The sequence below is a fragment of the Nothoprocta perdicaria genome, unplaced genomic scaffold, assembly GCF_003342845.1.
Source record: "Nothoprocta perdicaria isolate Ctin4 unplaced genomic scaffold, notPer1 scaffold_113, whole genome shotgun sequence".
In the NCBI taxonomy this organism is placed as follows: Eukaryota; Metazoa; Chordata; class Aves; order Tinamiformes; family Tinamidae; genus Nothoprocta; species Nothoprocta perdicaria.
Window position 1 is genome coordinate 2038173 of NW_020454239.1, and position 14177 is coordinate 2052349.

General features: G+C 39.9%; 1 protein-coding gene across 1 annotated transcript in view; it reads left to right on the forward strand.

The window, feature by feature from the left end:
* The window catches only part of TLN2 (talin 2), a 128091-nt gene that overhangs the window by 195 nt on the left and 113719 nt on the right, over positions 1 to 14177 (forward strand). The window contains exons 2-4 of the mRNA XM_026052863.1: positions 4033 to 4134; positions 12747 to 12808; positions 13500 to 13632. The gene's annotated coding sequence lies outside the window, so the exon portion shown is untranslated. The remainder of the gene's footprint in view (positions 1 to 4032; positions 4135 to 12746; positions 12809 to 13499; positions 13633 to 14177) is intronic.

Genomic DNA, 14177 nt, shown 5'->3' on the forward strand with positions numbered 1-14177 from the left:
CAGTACTTAATATATTGACAGTTCTCCACCATAATATGGGGGCTTTGACAGCAAACTAATGAATTTGTATCCTGTAAATGTGAAGCCATTAGAGCTGAAGGTGTTTAAGCTGTTGTGTTCCAGTTTGCTTGCACAAACTGTGTGGAGTAGGCCTTTTATACTTCAAACTTGATAACAAAGCCAGTATTTATTTCAAATGAATGGTAGCTGAATAAAGAACACTGCAATAATTGTATCTGTAGCCTTTATTAGGAGTACAGGCTTCCATGAGAGTGGGTGCAGGACAAAGCTAGCTATCAAACCAGAGCAACGGAGCTTGCAAACGTTCCTGGTTTTGTTGTAAGCCAGGCTGGTGGGTTCCTCGTGTTCATGAAAGCCTGTTATGTGACTACCAACTACTACRTACTGTTGTTGACAAAGAGCTCTGGCATCTTAGATGTGTTCCAGTGGTTGTGGGGACTTAGAGCTTTTTMAGTTATGAGGAAGCATCTTGATAAGAGGGGGCAAATGAGTTCTCAAATGTGAGTTACTGGAAGGATCTAACTGTTTTAAGACTGGGAGCACTTGTTTTGTTCAGTGTTCTATGGAGAAACTTTTGTTACCCTACACTTCAGAGAGAATCTAACTCTTCTTTTTTGATAGCTGAAACAACTAGGAAATGAAATGCAGCTTCTCTAGCTGTGATAAGTTGTGGAAGTTGCCATTGTGGAGTATTATGCTTGAGCCTGGGTATTGGGTCATCCAGTTTGATGTGGACAGTCTGTTCCACTCACTCTTTGGAATCCCCTGTGAACATTGTAATGAAGTATGTGAATCCTGTGTAAATTAATGTTATTCTGTCCTATTAAATATATAGTGTGGATGACTTGGTTAGAAATCATAGAATCCTTAAGACTGGAAGGGACCTTTAGAGATCATCTAGTCAAACCTCCCTGTCCATGCAGGGTCACCTAACTAAATGTGTGAAATGAGTGAATTTTGGAAGCATGATTTCTTTAAGAGATGGCAAAGTTGTCATCTGCTTGATGGAAGGGGTTTTTCATATCCTTAACCTGGAATATAAACATGACACTCAACTGTTGCAGAAGGCAATCATGCAGGCATCATACAATTGTGATGCCTGTTCATTGTGAAGGTTTTCATAAAACTTTATCTGTCAGAGCTCTGTTGCATGCAAAATATTTTTTTCATGCYTATGAGTGCTCTTTTGCAGTTGGGTTTGAAAAGGCAAGAAGCCTTGACCCTGAGCTTCAAGTTACTGCTATACCTGAGCAATGATTGAATTTAGAAAGGGAGCCTCTTTGAGCTACTTATTACTACTTCTGGAGCAACTCTGCATGGATATTTCCTCTCCAAAAAGGATTTAAAGAGGCCATGTGGTGCTGCGGTCTAGACAGATAGTCCTGCTTGGAAAGAGACTTTCTTGGTCTGAGGACTTCTCTGTCATCACTCGCATCCTTCTAGGTTTCCTTGGGGAAGCATGTGGTGATTACAGGAGATGTTGGCCAATCTAGATGTGCGTTGCTGGTATAGGAGTGTGAGCAACTTGCTCCACTCATGAAGTGGAGTCCAAGCACTCATGCTCAAGTTGGCCTTGAGGTGGGTTCAGGTTGTAGCTCTGCTTTACTAGAGCTGGCATCATTCATTCCTTGTCTTCCATGGGGCTTATTAGTCTTGTTGTTTTGCTGCAGTGGGCCTCTGGAAAGGAAATATTTATTTGAGCCAGGTTCAGTCTAATTACTTAAGTTTCTTGTGTGATTGTATTAATTGCATGCTACAGCTTAATTTAAACACTTGTAATAGACAGCTTCCTGCTAATGCATTTCCTGACATTCATTAATATCTCTAACTTGAGCAAGTGGAAGCTGAACAGCAGAGTTGAYAGATTAAAAAAGAAAAAAAAAGGAAGTTTCTTGGGAGATGGATTTTCTTTATTAGCTGTCTTTATCTTGTATATGTTTTTCTTAAAATTTAAATATGGACTTGGTTGGGTCAGCTATATCTTTATTGATGCTTTTGGAGCTGTCAGGAATTGAAGCTGTAGTGTAGTGTACATGAGAACTTCTACTATTGCATCTCCAAGATGCTTATTTTTGAGGCATTTGTGCTTTGAGTTTTGTTATGAGTTTTATTCAAAGGGTATTCCTGAAAGTGAATATATGCTGTGTATTCCGTTGCATATATTGGTCACAGGGCAAGAAACCAACATGAGGATCTAGTCTATCTCAGGTGTTGTTATTATGGTGCCAATTACGACTGAGATTAGATTTGGGTAGGGTTAGAAGTGGTAATTTAAATACCAGTTAAATGACTCAATCGTGTTGAACTTTGTTAATTGTACATGCCATATTAAGCAGAATCAAATGAAACTGCTGTGTGCTTCTGCAATTGGCATCACACATCAAAATTGCAGTGCAGCTGAAAATTTTTCAGTGCAATTAACATGTTATTTGGGTTAGAAATTGAGGTTTGTTACCTCAGTTGATGCTCTTTGGGCAGGGATTTTTTACCTAATTCAAGTGTAGTAAGTTTGCTGTCTCTTGTCAGCAGGCATATTATGCTTCCTATAAGGACTAATTGTAAGTCACCTTAAGATGGATTACAGTATAAATTAAACTGAATTCTCAGTTTTCTGGGCTACTTTCAGTTATATTGGATACAATTCATTGTACTTTTCTGTTACTTTTGAGGTGAAATTGCTTTGAATTCATTAATCTTGTCCACAAAATACCTATATCTTCTTAAAACCAAAGAAATGCACTTCGGTGTTGGCTTTTTTCCTGTTGGGCTTGCTTTCTTTTATTTCAGTCATAGCTGAAGACTAGTATTTTATGTGACTTTCTGTTTTTGCTGATTGCAAGGAGTAGTTTCAGAGCAGCGGGCCTTGATACCCATCTGTACTGGAGGGCAAGCAAGCAGGCACTCGTGCTGTTGGAGTGACTGATGGCTTTGGAAATGTTCAGCTTTCCTATACAGATGAGCAACTGTGTTAAAATGAATGGTAATGACGGCTGCTATAGTTTCAAGACAAACAAATGACTTCATTTCCGAGATTTTTTTTGTGGAAAGCTAACCACTTGTAAAATAATCCTTGGAACTCCAAAGAGCCTGCTGTAACAATGCTCATTACTGAGGCTGGAAGTGATAAAACCAGTGAGGAGTAAAAGATACCCTGTGTATTGTGTAAATTTGCATGCATATGTGTGGTTGCATATGTRTGTGCATCCCTTGTTAAGGCCATCAGTTGCTTCTAACTTATATTTACACCCTGCAAACCTTTAAACTTGGAACATGCTGGAAGTTTGGGAGCAAGTGTTGAAGGTTATTTTAGATCCATATAGTCTGGTTCCCCYACTTCAGAGGGGCACGGGCTCCAGGAAAAAGCCCCTCAGTTGTARACAGTGCTGCTCTTGTCAGATTAATAGTGGCACCTGTGTTATAATGTTCTTGTGAATATTTCTTTACATTGCAGTGCATATTCCTTAACTGGCTGTTGTGTGACTTGTTTCGTAGTTTGCTTATGCTCAGTTTTGTCTCTGAGATGTTGGTGTTGGATAGCTGAGTTAAATGAGAAGCAAACTTTTTCAAAAGGCACTTGGAATAATAGCATTCCAGAATAGTTGAGGTGAAAGGGTCTTCTGGAGACTATTTAGCCTCTGCTCAAGCAGAGTCACCTAGAGCGTATCTATCAGGAGTTTCCTTTTTCTTTACCTGTTTCAGCTCTTCACATTCCTGGGAGTGTTATTCACACTCTGACTCTGCAATACAAAATATATGCTTGATTGGCAGCCACCGCTCGTCAGGTGCCCCTGGCTRAGTTCTGTGATGTGAACTGCCCTGGGTTACTATTAACTGCAGTTTGGGCTGCAGTATGGGTCGCTTTGCTGACACATTTGAAGTTTTTCTTTGTGTGGTTGGGTGTGCCTTTCATTCTGAAGCGGTGTCATAACATGCTGTTGCTTTTACTAAACTCTCAGATTAAAATATTTCAACTTTTCCCTTCCCTCCTTTTCCCCTCCCTTGTTTTCCCAGCAGTGCTATGTTGTGGGATAACATCKAAGCCTTGCACGCTGCTGGACTCTGCTGCTGCCCTGTGCCTGTATTTTAAGCTCCCAGATCAGCACAAAGGAATCTGTAAGTACCACCGTGCAGCGAGGAATACTTTCCTGTCATTTATGGTGCTGCATGCTCATGTAAAGATAGCACTAGTTAATGTGATGTTGCATGGGCTTTGTGAAGCCTTGCAAAGCAAGCTGCTAGTGGCATTGAGTTCTCTGCTGCTTTATTCTCTGTAATACTATATGTAGCTGATCAATAATCAATTTTCAGGCAGTCTTTTAAAATTGCATTTTATGTGTTTATCTCTTAAAGACTAAATGGGGGAGAAAAGGCAGAAAATTGTGCAAATACTATTGATTCATACTATGGGTTGTGTTTAAATATTACTRTTTTGTTGAGGTATCGATGCTCAAACTTGTCTGGAATTTTTCCCTCCTAAAGATGGTTCAGGTCCCTGCTACCCTGCTGGTACTTGCTTGTGTTGTGGGCCATGGCTGTATTGGCAGTCACAGCTATCACRGCAATTTAGCAGGTTTCAGGGAACTCCCTTGAGACTTGCACTGCYTGTGGAGTTTGTGGAAAGGAAGGTTTGATGTTTCCACCCAAGAGAATGTAAAAGTGTTGAGGTTCTCCATCTCAGGTAGCAAAAGGAACCAAATAGGAAGTTTTGACTATGAATCTTGTTTGTGAACTTGATAGTTGACAGGTTACTCTTGTTTTTGATGAATCCCTATTCCATGGAGTCTTAAGGCTCTTCCTACTGAGCTGTGAAGAGCTGTGAAGTCAAGAATGATTTGACTGAATGTTTCACAGGTCGGTTTGGTGGATGCTAAATTATCTTGCAGGTGTGAAGATGTATTGTGCAAATAGGGAATAGCTTTGACAGCTTGAACCTCACAATAAATTGAAACTGTGAGTTAGCTCCTAACTTGGAAATGTCCTGAACACTGAGAGGAACACTCAAGTTTTTCAGAGTTGAAAAGACAAGGAAATTACTCAAAGTTTAAAAATCGAAAGCTTCACTTATTTTTTTTCTCTCAGTGCATATGTTTGCAGGTTAACTTCCATAAGCAGGTTTCCAGTTTAGTCTATTTAAATAGACCATAGCAAATCCCAACATGTGCTAACTTTCCATTTCTTTGAATTTTGTGAGGGGGAAAAAATAAACACTTAAGGTGAGGATGGAGTTATAAAGTGGCCTCCCCTTCCAAGGAGGGGATGTTCATCCTGACAAACCCAAGTGTTAATCAGCTTGCCCCAATCTGGTGTTAACGGGGGTGGCTGAACTGCTTTCCAAGTTATGTGGCTGCTTCTCAGAGGCTGACTAGTTGAGCTACAAGCAAAGTTCAGCGTGCAACTGAAACTTCCTTTTTTTGTAACGATTTTGCTGTTTGTGCCGTAGTGGTGGCAAAGTGTCTTTGACTTCTGTTCCAGTTGGATCCTAGGAAATCAGCAGTTCATAGTTCAGTTTTTAGAGCTGAACTTGCTTCAGCAAAATGGCCTCTTATACTTACAGATCAGCTCTGGAGCTCAGTCCTAGAGGCTCTTTGCCTCCTGAGGCAGCCACGGCAAAAATGCTTAAATCATCCATTTTGTGCTGTTTGCTTTCTCTAGTCCTTTTCCCTTGTTTTTCTTTCCTCTTCCCCTGTCGGGTGGATTTCTAACATCTTTTGGCAKGTTCAGGATATTGATACTGTTTATCTAGGTATCTTTCAGGTTTGTAACCTTTTTCAGCTCCTGATGTTGCTAATGACTCATTAATTTCTGTTTTAAGTGGGGGACAGTTTAAATGATTTAATTTGTATTTTGCCTAGAAGCACTTATGCTTTAATCATGTCATGATTTTTCCCAATAATCCATTCATTGGCATTGGTTAATCTTCTGGATTCTTTAAGATGATACAGCCTTCCCCCATTTTTTTTCCTTTTTTATTTTTCTTTTCCTATTAGATGTAGAAAATTCTAAAGTTACTTTCTGAAATCATGAGAAGTTTGGTCTAAGCTTTAGAATTTTTTTTCCATACCTAAGAAACATAGATGAGCAGGTTGGGCAGGTTAATTTCAGGATGTGCCAGAAGATGTAGCTTGTGCTTATGCTTGTAGCACTGCAGGGTTGGTTATCTCTTTGGAAACTTCTGAGGAAATACAGGCTGTTAATGCTAAATATCAGAACAAGGCACGTTTTATGGCTAAGGGATGAAAGTTACTTTTTAGTGACAGTGAAATAATGTAATTGAAAGGGGCCCTCTCTTGGTAATTCAAAGATTAATAGTTTCTATATGGGATTTTCTTTTTGTTGTTAAAAACAGCTATTTTATATTGAAATTACATCCACCAYTAAATTTATCCACCATGAGTATTAAAATTGCATGGAAAACTAGCCTGCCATGTAATTAAGCAGTTTATGAGCCACTGATTCTCTAAATGTGCTGGAGTTAGAGGAGCAACTGATTACATGTGGTGCATAATKGAAAATTTGCTTTTATATCATCTATCATGATCTATATTCTCTTGACATGATTCTGCTATCTGGAATCTGATGGGAATGAGAAGGACTAATAGAGGCACCGAGTTGCAACACCTCTGACATGCCAGATCTAGTACTAAAATGCCAAGTCTGAAAAGACTTTTTGGGCCAGTTGTTCTTGGATGATGGTTGTCATATGCATCTGTGATTTGTAGGGCCCTTTCCTAAGGGGTCCCTTTAGGAAAGATGATCTTGAGATGAGAGAAGGAAATAGTTAAGGTTGGGCTTGCTTGACTTGGAATATTCAGCTTTTTTTCTTTGAAATTATGTAATATAAACTATTAGTGGAATTTAATTCTCAGGACTTCAGAGTTTAAGAAATGGGAGCGCCTTGTGTATCTTCCCTTCTAGCCTTGTAGAAAAGAGCCTTTCCCAGCTCTCTAGCAGAGATAGCCTTTTAGCGGCTTTCTGAATTGCAGTTTTGATTGCAGCCCAAAAACTTGGCTCCTTGGCTAGATCAGTGACTCACTGCCTTGCGTGAGGAGCCAGTTGAAGAGTGCAAAAACTGTGGAAATTGGCTTTGCAGCTTGTGTGGGGTTTTTCCTCCATCTTCCCTAGCTGTGCAGCTGTTCCTGTGATGGGTAGGAGCTTTGTGCASGGCTGCCCTGATCAGGTTAAAGTTGTTGTTTTAGAAGACTTTAAGGCTAGACTAGTCAGCATTGCAGCTGTTGACATGATTGACAATCATCAAATACTCTCAGCTTACCTGGCTGAGCTGGTTTACRGGGATATGTTGGTAAGGCTTGTGCAAGTTGAGGAATACTCTTGCCTTTATATACTTGGGAATCCTGCTTTTGTTTTACATTTGGAGATTTAAACATGTCACTACCACAAAAATCTCAGTCAATAATAGGTAAATATTCAAAGGAAGCAATGGTAGATTCTCAAGATTAACCATGAGGTTGTCTTAGAGTACAATTCAGGAGGCATTAAGTGTTTCCATTTAATGAAATGTTGATAGGAGAAAAATGTTGATAAGCAACAGGTGAACATTTATTCAGCAGCATAGTTTCTTCCTGTTGTTTGCCCCACCAGCAGTGGGGTAAGGTGAAGATCACTTAGTCTTCCAGCAAGAGATTGGACTTCATCAGTTGTCTCCAAGTGATTTTGCCTATGGCTTTGCCAGGGGAGCTGGGAATACTGCCTAGGATGCCTGTCTGTGGTGTCCAGGTGCATTAACTGCTTCTGTTCAGGCTGTTCTTGTTGCTGTTCAGTGATTTAGTCAAATGGCTGAAAGGTGTCCAAGTAGTGGCAGTCTGGACTGGTGTATGTGTGTACAAGCGTGAGAGCAAGTAAAGGCAGAGAAGGGAAGATAAATGCTGTGGTACGTGGTAGAGCTGTGGTAGAGTTATGTTGAGTATATACTGTTTCTGATGAGCAGAATTTGATTTTGTTGATTTAAAAAAATCAGGGTGTTTTTGGTTTTTTTCCTTTGTAACACTTCTAGCATTTTCAGAAGTTCAGCCTTGATGCTCCTCTGCTTGGGTCAGGATAACTAGTGTGGTGAAATGCAGCCCATGAGGCGAAGAATCTAAAGCCCTGTTGGACTGAAGGTATCCATGGCTGTCAGTCACAGTCGAGTTAAATGTGAGGGCAGAAAGAAGTATAGATCTGTAGATCTTAGCACTTAATGAAAATACTGAGGAATCTAACTCAGTTTGCACTGAGTAGAGAATTAAGTAAGTTTTATTGTGCTTTGAGTTTACAAGCAGTGAGAGGCTCTTTAATTTTTAATTGTATGTTTGGACTCTCCAAGTACTTTGGAGATCTTTCCCTTCAAGGAATCTTGTTGTCAAGAAGGAAGGTGCTTGAGAACAAGTCTCTGTTTGGGATTGATCCCTGACAGGCTGTGCTAGAGGCTGTCTTGAACTATTGCGTTTCCCAGGTTATTTTAACAGGAAGTTCAGGTGGGCCTAAAAATCTGCATTTTCTTTGCCATGCTAGTGTTAAATTGAGTTAACTATTCAAGTCCTTTACTGGACAAGTCCTTACCTGAACATGATTGTATTGGAGGCTAATGGAGTTAATACAGGCTATGCAAAAGTGTCAGATCTAATATTTTATYGTGTTAATGAGTACTGAGGCCTAAGCAACCTTTTCAGCTTTACAAGTCACAGCTACCATTGTAAAAATGTGTGGAGATCTTGGCTGTTGTGTTTCCACATCCACTATTGCTTCCGCCTGTAGCACACTCGGCTCATTCATCACCTGCGTGCTGTCAGTTCTTGCTTTTTGGCAGTCTGAATGGCCAGACTTGGCTTTTTGCCCCTTTGCAATAGGAAAACTGAGGAACAACATCTTAAATGTTGGGTTTCCTTACTGTGACAACTCTGTTTTTTCTTTATTTAAAGAATAGCCCTGTTTTCTGATTTTTTTCAATCTTGTAAACTTTTTCTGCAAGCTCTCAATACTTATTCCTTGCTGCTTCAAGTTAGCACCAATTGTAATTTGTCGCATTTGAATTGTTATATGTCTGTTTGGCCAGTTGTACCACYGGTCACTAGAAATAGCTGGCATCTGTTTAATATATCTGATAATACACATACTTGAAAATAAGACCTTTCTTCTCGGCGTATCAAAATGAAGTGAGTTTAACCAAGAGTTTGGGTGTTGAGTATGGAAATTGGTGACTTTTTCCTCTGTTATTTTCTTAAAAAGAAAGAAAAAAGGGAAAAAGGACAGAGCTCCTGGGAAGCACAGTAAAATCTGTAGCTCTGTAGTGGATTGACTTAAGGCAACAATTTTGACAGCCACAAATAGTGGGTTGCAGATTTTCAGTCCCTTGTGGTTTAGTGACTGTTCTCAAGCTTCTTATCGCCTAGTGTGTGTGTTAGAGTCTGTCTCTTCAAAAAGCACCATAGAGGGAGTAACTGCTGCTGATCTTTCTGGTCTCTTTTTTCTTCAGCCTGCTGTTTTCTTCCTTTTGRCTTTTAGATTACTTGTTCTGGCCTTTTGAAAGGGTGGGAAAGTTGCTCTTAGGGCTCTCCATGACTTAAACCACTCYTAAGTAAGAAATTATTCTAAAAAGAATAATTTCTCTTTCCAGTTCTCTGTCATGCTGTTGAAATGTAGGCTATGAAATATTTCCTAGTTTCGGCATACAAAATGCTCTATTCCTTTTCCCTTTGTAGTTCGTACAGGTTTTCGTAATTTCAGGGATGTAGGATTTGGTTAAAAAAAAAAAAAAGCCAGGAAGGTTGTATGGATTGCGGGAAGGATGGTCCCTGCTTTTGTCCCTTCTGTTCTGGGAAGTCCCTAATGGGGAGAGTTGTTAATCACTGTGTTTAAGCTGAAGAATTAGCAACTTGTTTACTAGATGTTAGGTATAGTAGGCTTTATTAGGTAACTTATATGAGAATTTTTGCCTGCAAAAAGATGTGTCGACAAGATACCCAAGTCCTTCTGTGGAGTGCTGGAATTGCCTGTGTATAAATGGAGTTTGTGTCATCCACGTGAACTTTCCACTAGGACTTGGCTGTTTACTCTAGMAGCTTTCATTAACACCTGCATTGCTTTTTAGACTTAAATAGTGCTGTAACTTGAGATGAGATCTGTAGTACAGCTAAATATAGCTCTGGCAAGTCCAGCATTGAGAAATTAACTTCTGCAAATGAGAAGGACTGATCTTTTTACACTCTTATGAGGAAAACAGTTATTTGGATGTGGTAGAGTCATTTAACTTTAATTTATTCATATGGTCTCCTGAGATACTATGAGGTGTGTAAGTATCAGTGTAATAAAGTTAATGTGGAACAAGGAACTAAATGACAATGTTGCTTTCAGGGGATATGCAAATGTTGAAGTCCAAGTGTCAGATGGAGTTTAAACAATTGTAGGTGGCTGGTGTGTTTTATGTAATGTTGTAAGACATGCAAGATGGGAATAAAAACCAACCTGTTCCCTTGGGCAGAAGTGCTTCAGTTTGTCTTACACCATTCCACTARGGAAGCTCTAACTGAAGGTTAGTGTGACAATAGCATGGTCAGGGTGTATTGCTGTATTAGTAATTATACATACATACATAAAGTAATTCAAATTGATGTAGTTATGGAAGGTATGTTGTATGGAGGGGGAAAAAGGTGCTTTTTACAAAGCCTGGGTTATTTAGACTGGTTTTAATGAGTTTTCCAATGCTTTGGAGGAATCCTGGTGTTTGGACCCTGCTCTAGGTTGAAGCTTGGATTATTTTCTTTATGCAGTTGAGATGGTGGTGTGTTGCAGAGGTAAGAGAATCCCCGTGCCTCTGACAGCTGGATCTGGCTGGCATCTGAAGTGGTATCAGTTGTCCTGGAGGGTTCTGCAGAATGACAGATTCTCCTGTTACGCACTGTGCTGAGGGGAGATGCGGGGTATCAAAGCAAGAGACACGTAGGCAAACCGGATTTTCAGGCAAGGCCCTTAGGAGGATGTCACTGCCATAAAACATGTGAAGTGATGGCACAGCAAACTATTCTATTGCATTTTGTGCGTACTTGTGGAAATATTCCTGTGTGTGGTGCAGACCACCATCCTCCAGAAAGACCTGATTGCTGTGATGGAAGAGCTATGTTTTGATGTTATTTTCTGGTGAGTCTCATCATATTTTCTTGAGATATTTGAGGAAAATTCTAGGGTACTTGCTGATTTAGTAAAAATTCAGCTCTGCAGGTCTCTTCAGCAGGTACCTTGAGCACAGCAAATAGTTGTCTTGGAATTTCTCCCTTTGATTTTAAAATGTTATTTCTTTGTGAGCATATTTCCTCGTTGAAGGAAAATGTGCTTTCAGATTTGCCTAAAGGTCTTGGCTTCAGCAGCAAGTCTGGAGTAATAAATACTTATTTGGAACATCATTCAAATTTGCAGCTTGTGTGGGAGGAAGAATTCATTTGGGAACTGGGTCACAGAGCCTGCTGAACTCTTGCAAATGTCTTTCATTATTGGAGATTTTTGGTTGCTGCACTATTTCATCTGGTGCAAGGGCCTTTAAACTTTAATTTTAGTGTTATTAGCCACCAAAACATGGATTTYATTCTTTGAGCAAAATGCAGCTATTGTGTAAGCTTTCATCAGCCCACTGAGGCACAGGAGTCAGGTCACTGCTGGAATTTGACCATTTCATACAACAGAAATGTGCTTCAATTGCCAACATTGTCTTCTCTGCTCATGTACCAACTTGCTTYGTTTTGTGCAGCATCTTCTAAGGAACAGTTGGGAACTACAGTGGCATCTTCCAAGGAATAGCTGGCAAGTACAGTGGTACCTTCCAGGAAATAGCCAGGAACTGTAGTGGAAATTGGTCCTGAAGAATTTGCATTAGAGCTGGGTTTTAATAACCACACAGGAAGATGCAAAGCTTTAACCTTCTCCTAGGTAACTTTTTGTGTTATCAATTATTGTAAGTGCTCAGCCCTGTTTGGCATAAACAGTGGTTTTTGGTTGCAAATGTGCTATTTTCGCAGGCTTTTTTAGTTTCCATTACAGTGAAGCCTACAGTCTCCAAGGTCCTGTATTCTTTTTGGCTGGTCCTCTTTGGAGCTCAGGGTATTGCAGGGCTTATTTTCCTCCATATTCAAAGCTCTTAGCATTTCTTCTCTTGTCCCAGAATTGTCAAAGACTGGGCACATGAGCAGGCTTAAGTGTCACTTTACTTTCTTGGCAGCCTGATTTATGTTCAAGATATTAGTGGCAAGTGACAAATCACAATCACAGATGTGAGCTGAGCCACGGTTGGAGGGAGAAGTTGTGCAGACAATTTCCTTGCAGACACAGCTGTATGAGAACTGGCAGCTGACTTGGTTTAACCTATTCCATAATGGTGGTGCATGAGCATCATCCTATGCCCTGTTTTTATGCAGAGGTATTTCCATTAAACGCTTGTRTTTAGTGTCAGTATTTCTTGCGACATGAAGCTCTGTGTTTCTTGATTCRTTATAGGTTCTGCCTCCTGTTCGTCTTAAGAAGATGAGGATGGTCATGATCATGATGGTCATGATGTGTGCTTTGGCTAAAATGTTATATATGCCCTGTGTGTGAATTTAATGTCTATGCCCAGGGTGATCTTCCCTGGARCAAAGCTGAACATGAGGCTTATTGCTAAATTATCCAACTTATCAAAAGAGTGAACTATATATAAAAATAGGGCCTTGCAAAAAAATCTTGTTCATTTTGATCTTGTTTTATAGGTTTTAATATTTGAGGAATGTGCTGTTTGACATTTCTCCAAATTTACTTGATGTCTATTAGGGTAAGATACAACTACCTTTTCTGCTTTTATTCTTAGATCTCTAGTTGCTTAACTGGTTTTGTGTTGTTTGCTTTTCTGTATTGTTTTCCAATCAGACTTCATTTATTTAGCAATTTACTAGAAAAGATTTATTCTCTACTTACACAGACTACTACAGAATGATATCCTGAAATCAGTAAGAACAGTTAATCAAGCAAATATGTTATGGGGAGAAATTTATCAGAATTTTCTTTTTAATGTTCTTTTGGTACTCAGGATGCTATGCCTGTTTTATTGTTTTTTTTACGTTGAAATGCTGCATAGTGAGTAAGGCTACAGCTAATTGCATACTCCCAGTAAGTAAGCAGTCCTTAGTCCTAGAAAGCAATCTGTTGCTTTCTAGGTTTTTGCCTTGAAAATGTTCTGAGACTTGAAATGCACAACCCTGTGCAAGAACGCTRTGACTTAGAAAGTAAAGCATACCAAGCACATTATTTTTCTTCTGAAGTATTTGGTGATTTAGATTTGGTCACAGTTTTCAAGGCCCTGTACTCTAGATTTGAAACTTCTTAAAGCTTAYGTTCCTTATCTCCTTTCTCTAACTGGCTTGGTAGGAAAGCTCTGAGATGCAGGCTGTTGATCAGAGCATTTTGTGCACTTCCTTGCATCTAGTCATTATCTGAAGCTTTATTTCCTTGATCCATGTCCCCAGACCTTACTTTTGCAACCAGAGGAAGCTACACTGTTTTCTTTCTCCCTCAGAAGACAAAGAGCTGACCCAGCAGGTCAGCTTTGGTTACACTGTTGAGTTGCTGGGCACTTCTGGAGATTTCAGAGTTTTGAAGGTAGGGCATCTTTGGTTTCTTCCGTGAGTATAAATTGCCTTTGAGAAATATGTCAAAGGAATCTGAAATTCTGGAAGTGATTATTAGCCTGGAAAAGAAAAAGACTCTTCTGTACATTYTTTGACTTTAGGCAATACTAAACTTGTGTTGCATTTTGGCCTTCTGTCCTGCAGGTGCTTCTTTCAAGTAGAAGACTTGATTACCCAGCCACATGCCCCCAGGCTCATCTGTCTCCTGTTCTTCAAAAAAAGGTTTCTCCAAGTGCTTGCTGGTTGCAAGCCTGTTGCAAGCTGGGGGCAGCAAGCCAGGAGGAAAATGTGTCTGCCAGAAGGGTGGTTCCTCACCCCCTGCAGCCCTCCCCAGCTGTGCTAGTCCAAAAGAAAAGCTTTGTTTGGATGTTTTTGGCTGAAATTGCTTCTAGAAGTTTGTTGTCCATCTGTTTGCACAGCTAAGCACTTTCTAAGTAGCAAATAGCACACAGTTGTGGGAGGCTTGAGTGTCAATCATTCATGAAAGCAGCTGGAGAGAAATCAATCCAGAAAGTA